The sequence below is a fragment of the Oncorhynchus nerka genome, unplaced genomic scaffold, assembly GCF_034236695.1.
Source record: "Oncorhynchus nerka isolate Pitt River unplaced genomic scaffold, Oner_Uvic_2.0 unplaced_scaffold_4171, whole genome shotgun sequence".
Lineage (NCBI taxonomy): Eukaryota > Metazoa > Chordata > Actinopteri > Salmoniformes > Salmonidae > Oncorhynchus > Oncorhynchus nerka.
The window spans coordinates 1,891-17,531 of NW_027037126.1; the positions used below are offsets into that span (position 1 = coordinate 1,891).

Below are 15,641 nucleotides of genomic sequence, written 5' to 3' on the forward strand. Positions count from 1 at the left end.
AACAGCAGAGCAATTGAGCCTCGCACTTTAACACTCTTAGTTGTTGCGGAAATTGACACACTGCTGGTCATCACTAGTTACCACAGCCACAAAATTAAAATTATGGCTAAAACATGTCCTATATAGGACATCTATATCATGTCCTATACAATCGTATTTTAAACCTTACCGTTGCGTTAACCCTAACCTTAACCACACTGCTGTTATACCTTACCCTAACCTTAAATTAAGACCAAAAAGCAAATGTTTGTTTTCATGAATTTTTAAGAGATAGACCATTTTGATTTTGTGGCTGTGCTATCTTGTGGACACCCACTATGCTGTTAATTTTCTGCATCTACTTCATATGTCGTGTCGCTGGGTCTAACTTTAAGGCTTCAAAGATGTTTTACAGTTTCAGTTGACCAGAAGTTGTTAATGTTATGCCATTTTTCAGACATTATAATCTGTCCGATACTTAGATAGAAGCAGGCCTACTTAATTACTTTGACAAGCTGTCAATCTCTTGACAATATGTTAAATGAGCTAAATTAATTTGAAATGCCCTGCCCTCATACCACCACAATGCCAACTACCTCCTCAACATGACTTTCATTCAGTTCCTGTTTAGCTACACATGCTCACTTGACTTTGAATTTGGATCATCTATTTTCGTTGGGCTGTGGCAGCACACACAGTGAAGGATGTGGTCACTGTATTCGTGTCCCTTCCACTGGTGAGCCACAGCTGGATGGAAAAAAATTGCTGGGATATAAAGCACTACTGAATGACACATACCCTTCAGGACAGCTGCAGGTAAGATTTAACAATCTTCAGTCAGTGTCTGGTCTACTGCTTTGATGAAATGTCAACAGGTCCTTTCTCCTAGAATAATTTAGACATTGTGTAAGAACTTGATGGTGTATGTCTTGACTCAAGACTTGGGAAAGGAAAATAATTGAGACTCAAGTTTTGAGTTTAAGCTGTAGTTGAGTGTGTGTGCAGTGTTGCTACCCTCTGTACCCAACAATAACACTGATCTCACCTCTGGTGCAAACCAAGATCAGTCGCTTAGATTTCTTAGAAAATGGGCCCATTTTTCAGAGGTGTGAAATGTCTAAAACTTCCAAAAAACGTTGCTGCAAAAGCAAAGTGTTGCTAAAGCCTTCGTTTCCTGTTCCTCTTTCAACATATCATCCACAGAATCTGTCAACAACAGTCTTAACCAAGTCACAAAATGATCGTTGTGGTGTTGCTTCATGTACTCCAACACACTCAGTTATTGTTGCTCCCAGTACAGTGTTGTTGTCCCTGTGTTATGTGGGAGTCCTCCGGCCGGCACCATGGATCACAGGAACAGTGTCACAGGGTGACACCTGCTTCCTCTGCTGAGGTTGGAATTCTAGCCAGTACAGTAATGTCAAGTAGAAAATTGTCAGTAGAAGGACCTTACGGAAGAGCTCAGAGACTTTCAATGTGGCACCGTCAGAAGATGCCACCTTTCCAACAAGTAGGTTAGTCAAATTTCTGCCCAGCTAGAGCTGCCCCGGTCAACTGTAAGGGTTGTTATTGTGAAGTGGAAACGTCTAGGAGCAACAACGGCCCAGCCGCTAAGTGGTAAGCCACACAAGCTCATAGAATGGGACCGTTGAGTGCTGAAGCCCGTAGCATGTAAAAATCATCTGTCCTCGGTTGAAACACTCACTACTGAGTTCCAAACTGCCTCTAGAAGCAACGTGTTCGTCGGGAGCTTCAAGAAATGGGTTTCCATGGCCGAGCAGCCGCAAACAAGCCTAAGATCACCATGCGTAATGCCAAGCGTCGGCTGGAGTGGTGTAAAGCTCGCTGCCATTGGACTCTGGAGCAGTGGAAACACGTTCTCTGGCATTATGAATCATGCTTCACCATCTGGCAGTCCGACGGACTAATCTGGCTTGGCGGATGGCAGGAGATGGCATTACCTGCCCTAATGCACAGTGCAAACTGTAACGTTTGGTGGAGGAGGAATAATGGTCTGGGGCTGTTTTTCTTGGTTCAGGCTAGGCCCCTTAGTTCCAGTGAAGGGAAATCTTAATACTACAGCATATAATTACATTCTAGATGATTCTTTGCTTCCAACTTTGTGGCAACAGTTTGGGGAAGCATGACATTTCCCCCATGCACAAAGTGAGGTCCATACAGAAATGGTTTGTCGAGATCGGTGTGGAAGAACTTGACTGGCCTGCACAGAGCCCTGACCTCAACCTCATCAAACATCTTTGGGATGAATTGAAATTCTGGCTGCATGCCAGGCCTAATCGCCCAATATCAGTGCCTGACCTCATTAATGCTCTTGTGGCTGAATTGAAGAAAGTCCCCGCAGCAATGTTCCAATGTCTAGTGGAAAGCCTTCACAGAAGAGTGGAGGCTGTTATAGCAGCATATGGGGACCAACTCTATATTAATGCCCATGATTTTGGAATGAGATGTTCGATGAGCAGGTGTCCACATACTTTTGGTCATGTAGCATACGTGAAAAGTTACCATCAAGTTCACACAACAGAACTGTAAATATGGTACGTGTGCACAGGAAAGGTTTCAGTGAGTAGGGCAATGTAATTTTATTATTCCATGTCATCACATTCCTGCCTTAAAGATACACTTCCGGGATCTTCAGCACAACAAATATGTAACATATTGCACAAATTGGATTTGTAACATATCACACAAATTGCTACATTTGTATAATACTGCATCATACAAATTGCACAATTCCTAACATCACACGAAATAGATGATGCCGTACACAATTGGATGACATAGTACACAAAAACAGGGACTCGTTTTGGCTCGTGAGCATCACTTTCAAAACTACTGGCTGAAATGATATAAAGTTTCAGAGTGATCTTGAACTGCCATTACATCTAAATATCTCCTCATCTCATGTAGGGTATGAACTTGACCCTCGGAGTGCTTCCTTAGTCACGTTCCAAGTAGTCATAATAGGGAGGCTCTTTTCCTGTTTGTTCTGCCACAGGTGGCCCTCAGTTTCCTATTGACATCTCAGTCCCTGTTGCATGGCAACAGTGGCAGGGCTGCCTTTGGACCCCAGCTGTACTTCACAATGACATCTTCCTGTCTGCACACATGAAAGAGACCCTCCAGGTTAAATATAGGGCCCCATGGGGACCCAGGTCTGTGTGGGAGGTCACAGCAGCTTTACTCTGGGCCTAAGGCTCTTATTTAATATATGCCCAATCTGATCATCAGTCTGTGGATTAACAAAGAGCCAGGGGAGTTCACACTGCTGAAACATGGAAGTGTTCTTTTCTGATAGACTTCTCCATCACCATTTATTTATTACAGCTTTTAGCCATCCACAGATCAAACACTTGTGGTTGCAAGTAATTAAGTAATTAAGAAAAAAACGGCAATGTTGTTCAACTAATGAAAATCCTGTGATGCTTTTGCAGGAGATCTAAGATGGAGCACACCTCGTGCACAGAGGACCGTATCCACCACGCCCTGGACAGGTGCCTTTATGGCCTGGGCCACAGCTCTCCCAACACACAGCCCTGGAATGGTAAGCCTCATCACTTAGATTTACTGATCTAATGGTCTTTGAAAAGCACATCTCTTAAGAAGGAAGTTCAATCATCTCAAAATCCAAATGTAATATCCGGATATGATTAATCAGTGTGAAATTTCACCACTTTCATATCTGAATGTTAATGAATGTAGTACATCGGTTATGCAGTCAATCATGTGTGTTTTCATTCATAAAAAATACTCCCATTGTTGTGAAACAGTGTTAAAATGTTGGGTCATCTAGTTTCGCCATGAGTCAAAGGGGAAATGAAAGAGGTGACACATGGGGGAGGAGGGGGTGAGGACAGCTCACATGTCAAATAGGAAATTGAGATAATTTATAGGGAATTTCTAGGGCCTAAATGACTCAAAAGAACAAATGGTATATGAAGCATCAGGCTGTAACACAGCACTCCAGAGTGACAATCAAGCACAAGGGTGTGTGGTATATGGCCAAGGGCTGTTCTTACGTACAACACATCGCAGAGTGCCTGGATACTACAATATACCTGCTATATTGGCCATATACCACAAACCCCCAAGGTGCCTTATTGCTATTATTATTTTTTATTTTACCTTTATTTAACTAGGCAAGTCAGTTAAGAACAAATTCTTATTTTCAATGGCGGCCTAGGAACAGTGGGTTAACTGCCTGTTCAGGGGCCGAACGACCTTGTCAGCTCGGGGGTTTGAACTTGCAACCTCTCGGTTACTAGTCCAACGCTCTAACCACTAGGCTACGCTGCCGCCCCAGCGGACAACGTAATTAGAACAGTAAAAATAAGTGTTTTGTCATACCCATGGTATACGATCTCATATACCACGGCTGTCAGCCAATCAGCATTCAGGGCTGGAACCACCCAGTTTATAATGCGATATAAGTACTTTACATTTGTCCACACCCACTTAAATAAACTCGTATTAAATATGGACAGCACAGTGTCAATTTTATGTACACAGTATGATTGTTTGGATTTGACCACCATTCCTACTGAAAGGGGAAGTAAGAAAGTATATTTGTCCTACATCGTGTGTTTGTCTGTGTGTTTAGCTGGCCTGTGCATAAACCGCTGGAGTTTAGAGGAACTAGTGAAGCGAGATCCACAAACTTCATCATCCTACTGCAGCAGATTCTGAGGAAAATACGGGAGGTATGGCTCTCCATGTAATGAACTGTTCTACATCTGTGTAATTTACTGTAGCTGTAATGTAGCAGTAATGTAACTGTAATGGAGCTGTAATGTAGCAGTAATGTAACTGTAATGTAGCTGCTCATGGAGCTGTAATGGAGCTGTAATGTAACTGTATGGAGCTGTATAATGTAACTGTAATGGAGCTGTAATACTTAGCAACTGTAATGGAGCTGTAATGTAACGTAATGTAACTGTAATGGAGCTGTAATGTAACTGGTAATGGAGCTGTAATGTAACTGTAATGGAGCCGTAATGTAACTGTAATGGAGCTGTAAGTGTAACTGTAATGTACCGTAGCTGTAATGGAGCTGTAATGTAACTGTAATGGAGCTGTAATGTAAACTGTAATGGAGCTGTAATGTAACTGTAATGTACCGTAGCTGTAATGGAGCTGTAATGTAATTCTCACCATATTCTGTAGGGTTCTAGAGCAGTCCCAGGATGAGCTGGTGGTCCCACTGGCTCTCCTGTTCTCTTCTACTCTTCTGCAGGTGAGCCCAGATACAGTAGACCGCCACACCACGAAACTCATCATCACCAACCATGACCAGAAACCACGTGTGGACAGTCAGGCTTCAGTCCAATGTAGCGCGTAGTTCTCCGATGATCCAGTAAATACTCCTCACTGAGATTTCGCACTTCTCCTGACTCTGAGGTGCTGCAGGAGGCCTGTGAGGTGTTCCACTGTTTCCTGTCTGGCCGGAGCCCTGCTGCAGCGCCAGCCCTACACCTGCTCTCCTCATCCAGCAGGAGCTCAGGGCTGGGTATTGAACCCTTGACTCTCTATACAGCCTTCCTCTATGTTGCGTATGCAGTTCCATCTCCATCTGTCACTTGTCACTGTCCTGATTCGTATTCCATTTTCTTCCACATGGTGGCACTATTGTTTAAACCAGGGCTCTCCAACCCTACCATCCTGTAGGTTTTCGCTCCAACCCTAATCTAGCACACCTGATTCTAACAATTAGCTGGTTGATAAACTGAATCAGGCTAGTTAAAACTGGGGTTGGATCGAAAACCTACAGGAGGATAGTTCTCCAGGAACAGAGTTGGAGAGCCCTGGTTTAAACAATGCAATACAAACAAAACCATCACTTATACTGTATTTCCACCAGGTATCTCATTTCAAAGACTATTGAGAGAAGAACAGGGCTTGACCACCACCACCAATCACTCCAAAACTATGTACGTCAACACAGACCATCCGTGATTAAATCATTCAACATCGCCCCAACTTGAAACATTTAAACACAAACCACTGTTCTCCTCTTTGTTGTGTGTGTGTGATCATAACTTGTGTGTGTGACTGTATTAGGACGGTATTGTTAATGAGCCCAGGTGAGGATGTCCCTCCCGAGCTCCTGTCTGTCTCTGAGCAGCTGAGTGGTGTCTGTCACTCACAGAGGGACACCTCCATCACCCTGATCAAACATGCCTTCCAGGCTGCCCTGGGGACCAAGTACCCCTCCAGATACTGCATCATGCACTGCAGGTATGTCCTATTATATGTGATTCCTAAATGATGTTTTCACAGTTCAGTTACTTCACCTACTGTCGCATAGGCATTTCTATATGATTATCTGTACTCATAAATTACAGTTTTACATTCACCATTTTCGAGCTCCATAGTTTAACGTATTTTTGGTTGTTCATTTTGGATTTATGCATATATGCATTATGCATGGTGCACCAACACTACTGCAGATAATCTGTATCATACATATACTGCTAGCAAACAGGTTATACAATATGTGTATTTGTCAAACAGTCAAAAGGGGCAGAGGTTCTGGAGCAGCTTGTGACTGCAGTAACAGAGGCCCTGGAGACAGCAGCCTCTACACAGGACCCAGACGCAGCCAGAGAGAGTCTATTGCAGAGCCTAAAGGGGCTGGTGGAGAGCATTGGCATACCCCTCCAGACTGCCATACAAGCCCTGGTGAGAGAACTTTACGACATGCTTCATCATAATCTCACCATCTGAGGTGTTCCCGGAACAGATAAGCTGGTCTACTTTGGGCAAACAGGACGGACTGGAGATGATTAGAGATAGACAGATGAGGAAGTCAAATGAGTAATGACTCTGAGAAACTCACAGTGTCACATACAATGCTTGATCATACTTGATCTGATTAGTCTTGGATCTTTCTCTTATTATTAGGAAATGTCCGTACACTGACGCTGCCCTTAGCCAAATGTCACATGTACTCCTGGGATAAGGACAACTTCGGTAATGAGCTTTTTTCCCATTGCTTCTTTCTCCATATTCAAGACAGTATATTTCAACACCATACTGTAAAATCTGTATAGCCTTTGTGCCTGTGGACTGTTAATGATGTAATTCTGTGTATTCGTTCAGACATTTTAAATGACCTTCTTCAGAGTGAGCTGGACCAGCTCCCAGTCTTTAACCTTCCCACAGACAAGGGAGAGGAGGATGATGAAGATGAGGAAACAGAGGAGGAAACAATAAAGAACCGATACACAGACCACCGGATCTCCACTGTGTCCATCTGCTCCAAAGACTCCTATGTTCTCCAGCTACTCCCTGTCCTCCAGCTTGTCTGTGCCCTCCACCCTGTCTGAGTCTTCTGGGGTGGACAGTGACTTCAGCGAGGACTTGGAGACAGATGACGGTCAACCAGAGACCAGGAGGAGACCAAAGTCAAAAGTCCACCTCAGCCAGCGTTTCTCCATGCTCTTCAAGTCCCAACGCAGCTCCTCCCTCTGCCGACGCGCACAGAGCATGGGCTCCCGTGGTGATGTCATTAGAGACGGCCCATCTGGGGCACTGTTCAGCGCTCCAAGTCATTGCCTAGGACAGGTCCGCCTGCCCCGCCTGCCCCGCAGTTCAGGGGTGCCTGCCCCCACCTCAGATGGACCGTTTCCCCAGAGTCACCACGTGTGTGTCCGGAAGAGGCCCATTCTGAGTTGTGAGGAGGGGGATGGGGTGGAGATGTCCACCCTGGTCAGGGTGGTAGTGTTTGGGGGGGACCGGGAGGCAGGGAGGCTGGCCAGGGCCTACACTGACCTACAGCAGAGGGAGAGCAGGTGTCCTCGCCTCACCAGGGCCTACAGGCTGCAGTTCTACTTTGTCCCTGTGAAGAGAGGGAACCTGGGAGGTCCAGGAGGAGTGTCCATAGTGCCTGAGGGGCACCTAGGGAGTCTACTGAAATGCCCAACATCTACGGTGAGAATACCCAGCTCCTTGATTCTTCCAGAAGAGGACAAGAGCATTATCTACAGCTGACTTCATAGTTGTGTACAGAAGACTAAAACATTATGAAGTGCCATTAGATATGACAATGAGAGCTTATAATCTCTTCCTAACCCTAACATTGTACAACTTATCTTATCTTGGCTGTCACATCCAGAAGTCAAATGCAGTTATACTTGAGGACAGCACCACTGACATCGCCCAGTTGATAGGCATGACTGACCCCTGGTACAAACAGAGCGTGCTCAGTCTCCTCAGCCTGTCCTCTGATGTCCTGTGCCAGGTACCACAATTACAACTTCACCTGGGTTCCTTTTCAAACAGACCATCATGTGCCCTTTAATTATCCTAACTGGGGATTGTATTTCTATATGAATGTAATTTCCCAGACAACTTCTAAAGTGGATTGTGACTCAGATAGCAGCTCCTCTGAGCGCGTTCTCCTCCTGGCAGACCTGGTGCTGTATTACTGTCGAAATGCAGCACAGCCTGTTCTGTTACAACTCTACCAGGCTGAGGTGAGCCCGGTCCTACTTTAACGAATACATACAGTACCAGTCAAACGCTTGGACACACCTACTCATCCAACGGTTTTTCTTTATTTTTACTATTTTCTACATTGTAGAATAATAGTGAAGACATCAAAACTATGAAATAACCCATATGGAGTCATGTAGTAACCAAAAAAGTGTTAAACAAATCTACAAATGTTTTATATTTGAGATTCTTCAAAATAGCCACCCTTTGCCTTAATGACAGCCTTGCACACTCTTGGCATTCTCTCAATCAGCTTCATGAGGTAGTCACCTGGAATACTTTTCAATTAACAGGTGTGCCTATTTAAAACTTAATTTGTGGAATTACTTTCCTTAATGTGTTTGAGCCAATCAGTTGTGTCGTGACAAGGTAGGGGTGGTATACAGAAGATAGCCCTATTTGTTAAAATACCAAGCACATATTATGGCAAGAGCTTAAGGTCAGTCATTGCAGAAAATTTCAAGAACTTTGAAAGTTTCTTCAAGAGCAGTCGCAAAAACCATCAAGTGCTATGATGAAACTGGCTCTCATGAGAACCACCACAGGAAAGGAAGACCCAGAGTTACCATCGGTTTTGTGCGTGATTGTTTTAAGTATGTTCGGTCCGTTATTGTGGGCTCGGTATTACGACATTATTGGAATATTTGAGTAAAGTTACTTGTGTTACTCATCTCTGCTGTCCTGCGCCTGACTCCTCTGCACCAGCTACACCCAGACCATTACATTTTGGTTACTACATGATTCCATATGTGTTATTTCATAGTTTTGATGTCTTCACTATTATTCTACAATGTATGAAATAGCAAAAATAAAGAAAAACCCTTGAATGAGTAGGTGTGTCCAAACTTTTGACTGGTACTGTATTTCAAAACTGTATTCAGATTCAGAACTGTATTCTGATTGTAGGATACAAGGAAATTCTATACAGGCATATCTGTCTACACCAGTAAATGGATGATTGAGTCCACATGACTGATGTTTTTCACACAAACACGTGCATGCCATTCAAAGTACTTTCAATTATGTGTGACATAGCTGACCCTGGCTGGGGGAGAGAAGAGAAGAGAGGTGTTTATCCATTCCTTGGAGCTTGGACACACAGCAGGGACACGAGCCGTCAAGGCCATGGGTGAGTATGCCCACCTCGAACACGCACGCATAGGCACACTTATGCACTTGCACAAAAACACACACACCACTCGCAAAGGTTATTTAACAAAACATGCCTGTGTTTTATTCTAGAATCTATATGTGTGTCAGCTCCCCTGACTGCCTCTGTGTTACAGGTGCAGCTAGCAAAAGGTTTGGGATTGATGGAGATCGTGAGGCCCTGCCATTAGCACTATATATTGTTTATAACAAGGTATTATTTAGCACTTTTTCAAAAACACAATTACAAAATTACTTGAGAGACATTATTTTCCAACCCTTCCATCATTCTATTTTAGGTTTTTGTAAGTGGGAGGAGTCAACGGACAGAAACAGACATGGTTTGCACCTCAATAAACTTGAGGAAAGCCTGCAAGAGACCTCAGCAGCTAGGTATGTGGCTTACCGCAAGCTTTGAAGAAGATGAATTGAGAAAGATGAATACAAAAATAGATGTAATATTTTACACATATTTAGTCATATTTTTCTCTTGACATAACTCCCATGAAATGTTATTTTAATCTTGGTAGTTCCTGTGCAGTTGTTAGAAAATATGACATGAACTACTCAAGATAATGTGTTTGTATCTAGATTCTAAAATGGAGAGTCTTCACTTGACAATGACAGAGGTGTTGAAGATACAGAGCTCCAAATCCAAGAAAAACTACAATCAGGTGAAATAGAGACACATTGCTTGACACCTGGGCAGAAGAGACATAAGCAACCGCTTAGGGCCCATGACGCCTGGGGCCCTCAACCCACAAAAACAATATATAAATATATATATATATATATATATATATATATTATATATATATATATATATATATATATATACCAAATAGGGCTATTTATATATATATATATATATATATATACCAAATAGGGCTATCTTCTATATATATATATATATATATATATATATATATACAGTACCAGTCAAACGTTTGGACACACCTACTCATTCAAGGGTTTTTCTTTGTGTTTACTATTTTCTACATTGTAGAATAATAATGAAGACATCAAAACTATGAAATAACACATGAAATCATGTAGTAATCCAAAAAGTGTTAAACAAATCAAAATATATTTCATAATGGTAAAATACCAAGTCCATATTATGGCAAGAACAGCTCAAACAAGCGAAAAGAAACTACAGTCCATCAATACTTTAAGACATGAAGGTCAGTCAATGCGGAACATTTCAAGAATTTTAAACGTTTCTTAAAGTGCAGTCGCAAAAACCATCAAGTGCTATGATGAAACTGGCTCTCATGAGGACCGCCACAGGAAAGGAAGACCCAGAGTTACCAGGACAGGTTGTGCCAGCTCTACTCTCTACACCTAGACAGTGCGCCTCCACAATCCAGTACGTCCTGTGCCTCCTCCCCGCACTCGCCCTGAGGTGCGTGTCATCAGCCTGGTGCCACCTGTACCGTCCCACGCATCAGGCCTCCAGTGCGGCTCCACAGTCCAGAGCTTCCGGCGACAGTTCCCAGTCCAGAGCTTCCGGCGACAGTTCCCAGTTCAGAGCTTCCGGCGACAGTTCCCAGTCCAGAGCTTCCGGCGACAGTTCCCAGTCCAGAGCTTCCGGCGACAGGTCCCAGTCCAGAGCTTTGGCGACAGGTCCCAGAGCTTTCGGCGACAGGTCCCAGAGCTTTCGGCGACAAGTCCCAGAGCTTTCGGCGACAAGTCCCAGTCCAGAGCGTACGGCGACATTTCACAGTCTGGAACCTCCGGAGACGGTCCGCGGTCTGGAACCTCCGGAGACGGTCCGCGGTCTGGAACCTCCTGAGACGGTCCGCGGTCTGGAACCTCCGGAGACCGTCTGCGGTCCGGAGAGTTTTCTCTTAGTACTGTCTATCAGTCACTAACAGTCACTCAATCGTCTAGCCAGCAACTTGTAGTAATCATTGTCGAATTCCGACCCTTTACCCATTGGCCACATTGATATTGTTAGTCACTCTGACTCAGATATCATATTAACATGGCATAATTCATGGCAAGATGTGTAGAAATGCAGGAAATTCGATTAAGAAAATTACAAAAATGTTTCCCCATCCTATGGGGAAAGGTGTAGAATTACAGGAAATTAGATCTAAAACTGGCAATTTTTCTCTCCACCACATGGCACAATTTGTAGAATTGCATGAAATTACAGATATAGGATCTTAATTTGATGACTTTGTTGCTGAGAATTGTCCAAACAGCACAGTTCATGGAAATTGTCATGAACAGTCATGTGTAGTGGCTTACCTTGACTAACTCGTGTCCCTTGCATCCTTGACCTCTCCCCTCAGCAGATCTCCAGGTCAGAGGTGAAGGTGGACAAGGTCCAGGTGAGTGGTGGCAGTGGGATCACCTTCCCTGTGTGTCTGGACCAGGATGAGAAGAAGATCATCCAAAGCGTCATCAGGTACAGTATCAATTAAACCAACCACAGGCCTGATCATGTGCTGCCAATATACAGTATATTACAGAATGATTTTACATGACATGTTGCTGACCCAATAATTATTCTGTTGTGTGTAGGTGTGAGGTGTCGTTGTGCTGTAAACCAGGCAGCAGTTCTGACTGGAGGTCTCACAGGAGCCAGCCTGGTCAGGTCCAGCCACTGCACCCCTCCTTCTGCTCCCTGCTCTGCCTACCCATCACCTCCTTCTGTGGCTCTCAACCGTCATAAACCACTGGACTAGGCTACAACGTTCCTCTCCTAAACCACTCAGACATGAACACCCACATGATGTTCTGATAATAATGTTTTCCATTTAGCATGAAGCTTTTATCCAAAGCAACATACAGTTATGTATGGTCCCTGGAATCAAACCCACTACCCTGGTGTTACAAGTGCCATGCTCTACCAACTGAGCTACAGAGGAAGTTGTATTGTTTTGCACATCTGGTGTTCTGTGTACTGTAATAGTCAACTCAGTCAAAAATATTTTGGCTGCATGATCGTTTCTCCTGTTTTATTTTTTGACAACCTTGAGTGGATGCCTTGTGATGCATTGTACTTGTGTGAGGACGTCTAGACTAGACAAAGGGGATTTTACTGTTGTGGTGCTGTGAGAAAATGTGTTTCACTCAAGATATTGTACAGTCCCCATGGGCTTCCATGTGCATTGCTAGCAGTGCACTGTACATTTTCTGTCATTCTTATCATGCCTGAATATTCATTCATTGAAATGTTCTCTATGCTATAATGTCAACATTTCAGTTTTCAACTATGAATGACCCTGAGGACTCCTCAGTTCTCATTGACAAGTGTATAACATGAATAAATACATATATTTATTGAAATAAAGAAAACATATTTAACGGGATTCCACACTGTTGAATTTATTTCAGCTAAGCAATAATATAAAGGAAGTGAACATTGGGTCGCACGTCAGCCTGCCTACATATTACAAAGAAGGTGTGGCCAAATATACTGTTTTAGTTTCTGTAGCCTACTAGATTAGCCAGGAGGGCTGACGTGCGACTCACGTACCTAGAGAGGCTACATGATAGAATGTGGGTAATGAATTGTCTTTTTTTTTTACCAAACTTCCATCTACGAAAGCGACGGGTTACCGTGTAGCTGCAGCTCCTCATCAGTCAATTCGTCCACGTCCAGTGTCAGCGTACAGTGGCAACATGCAAGGCAGGTGAATCTCTGTAGGATGACTACTGTATAATTCATTATATTACAGGCTATACTGTAATAGTCAAGTGTATTTGCACCACCTGAAAAGCAGACTTTTGCGATAGTGTTGTAATAGTGATTGCTGCAATGTAGAGTTTGCTGTTTTTACATCTAGAACTCTAACACATATATGTTATTTTTAATGATCTCAGTCATAGATCACTGCACATTGATATCAATTTCACTGTTGCTTATGACCATTTTTTTGTAAATAGCCTAGGTCAGCAATAGTTTACATGTAGGCTTATGCTGAGCCAGTCAACTGGGTTCCCTAAGGAGTTTTTCACCCTAGGCTTGCACTTTTAAAGTTCACTTCAGTGACAAATTACTAAAAAGGTATATACAATTAGACTAGGATTGATTTGATTGATTGATCTGTGTAGTTAATACATCTTTTAATTATTGGTCTTTCTGCCTTTCAGTTTTTCAGAGAGTACTTCTCAGTTTATAACTAGTCGTCATGCTCTCTACACCCACACATTTCTGTAGACAGGAAACAGGTTAATTCTGGCCTCAAAGTGTGATCTGAGGAGGCTTACTATACTGTATGCTATGTGTTGATATGGAACAGCAGCATTAGGCCGTTTGAGTTTGTATGAATGTAATAGGGTTTTCATGTATATTTGTAAATTACATAAATTCATCAATTATATTTTGTCAAAATAATTTCTCACAAAGTTTCTCTGTATGTATCAACTTTGGTGTCTGGTAGGCTAGGTGTCTCTTATCAAGTGAATGATCAGAAAGTCTTCATGTTTTTATGAGTTGCGGATGTGCCACCCCCCACCTTCTGTTTCTTGGTTGTCTTAGAGTGCATTTGGAAAATATTCAGACCCCTTGACTTTTTCCACATTTTGGTACATTACCTTATTCTAATTCTAATATTGATTAAATACATTTTCCCCTCATCAATCTACACACATATCCCAGAATGACAAAGCAAAATAGGTTTTTAAAAACATTTGCAAAAAATAAGACTCTTTACTCAGTCATTTGTTGAAGCACCTTTGGCAGCGATGACAGCATCATGTCTTCTTGGGTGTGACGCTACAAGCTTTGCAACCCTGTATTTGGGGAGTTTCTCCCATTCTTCTCTGCAGATAGTCTCAAGCTCTGTCAGGTTGGATGGGAGTGTTGATGCACAGCTATTTTCAGGTCTTTACAGAGATGCTCAATCGAGTTCAAGTCCGGGCTCTGGCTGGGCCACTCAAAGACATTCAGAAACTTGTCCCGAAGCCACTCCTGCATTGACTTGGCTGTGTGCTTAGGGTCATTCTCCTGCTGGAAGGTGAACATTCACCCCAGTCTGAGGTCCTGAGCGCTCTGGGAGCAGATTTTTGTCAAGGATCTCTCTGTACTTTGTCTGCTAATCTTTCCCTCCATCCTGACTAGTATCCCAGTCACTGCCACACCGAAAACATCCCCACAGCATGATGCTACCACCACCATGCTTCATCGTTGGGATGGCGTTTAGGTGACGCCTCGCATCTGTGACAAAGAGTTCAATCTTTGGTTTCACCAGACCAGAGAATCTTGTTTCATGGTCTGGATAGTCTTTAGGTGCCTTTTGGTAAACTCCAAGCGGGCTGTCATGCCTTTTATTGAGGAGTGGCTTCCGTCTGGCGACTCTACCAAAAAGTCCTGATTGGTGGAGTGCTGCAGAGATGATTGTCTTTCTGGAAGGTTCTCCCATCTCAACAGAGGAACTCTGTAGCTCTTTCAGAGTGACCATTGGGTTCTTGGTCACCTCCCTGACCAAGGCTCTTCTCCCCCTTATTGCTCAATTCGGCCGGGTGGTCAGCTCTAGGAAGCTTCTTGGTGGTTCCAAACTTCTTCCATTTAAGAATGATGGAGGCCACTGTGTTCTTAGGGACCGTCAATGCTGTAGAAATGTTTTGTACCCTTCCCCAGATCTGTGCCTCGACACAATCCTGTCTCAGCTCTACGGACAATTCCTCTTCGACCTCATTGTTTGGTTTTTGCCCTGACATGCATTGTCAACTGTAGGACCTTATAGACAGGCATGTTGAATTTACCACAGGTTAATTCCAATCAAGTTGTAGAAACATCTCAAGGATGATCAATGGAAACAGGAAACAGGACCTGAGCTCAATTTTGAGTCTCAAAGCAAAGGGTCTGAATACTTATGTAAATAATGTTTTATATTTTTAATAAATAAGCTTTGTCATTATGGGCTATTGTGTGTAGATTGAGGGGGGGATTATGTAATCAATTTCAGAATAAGGCTGTAACATAACAAATGTGGATAAAGTCGAGGGGTCTGAATACTTTCCGAAAGCCCTCTAAATCCACTATG

General features: G+C 43.2%; 1 pseudogene; it reads left to right on the plus strand.

Moving 5' to 3' along the window:
* Positions 1-615: 615 nt before the first annotated feature.
* LOC135566572 (phosphoinositide 3-kinase regulatory subunit 5-like) lies at positions 616-12,962 on the plus strand (annotated as a pseudogene).
* The last annotated feature ends 2,679 nt before the right edge of the window (positions 12,963-15,641 follow it).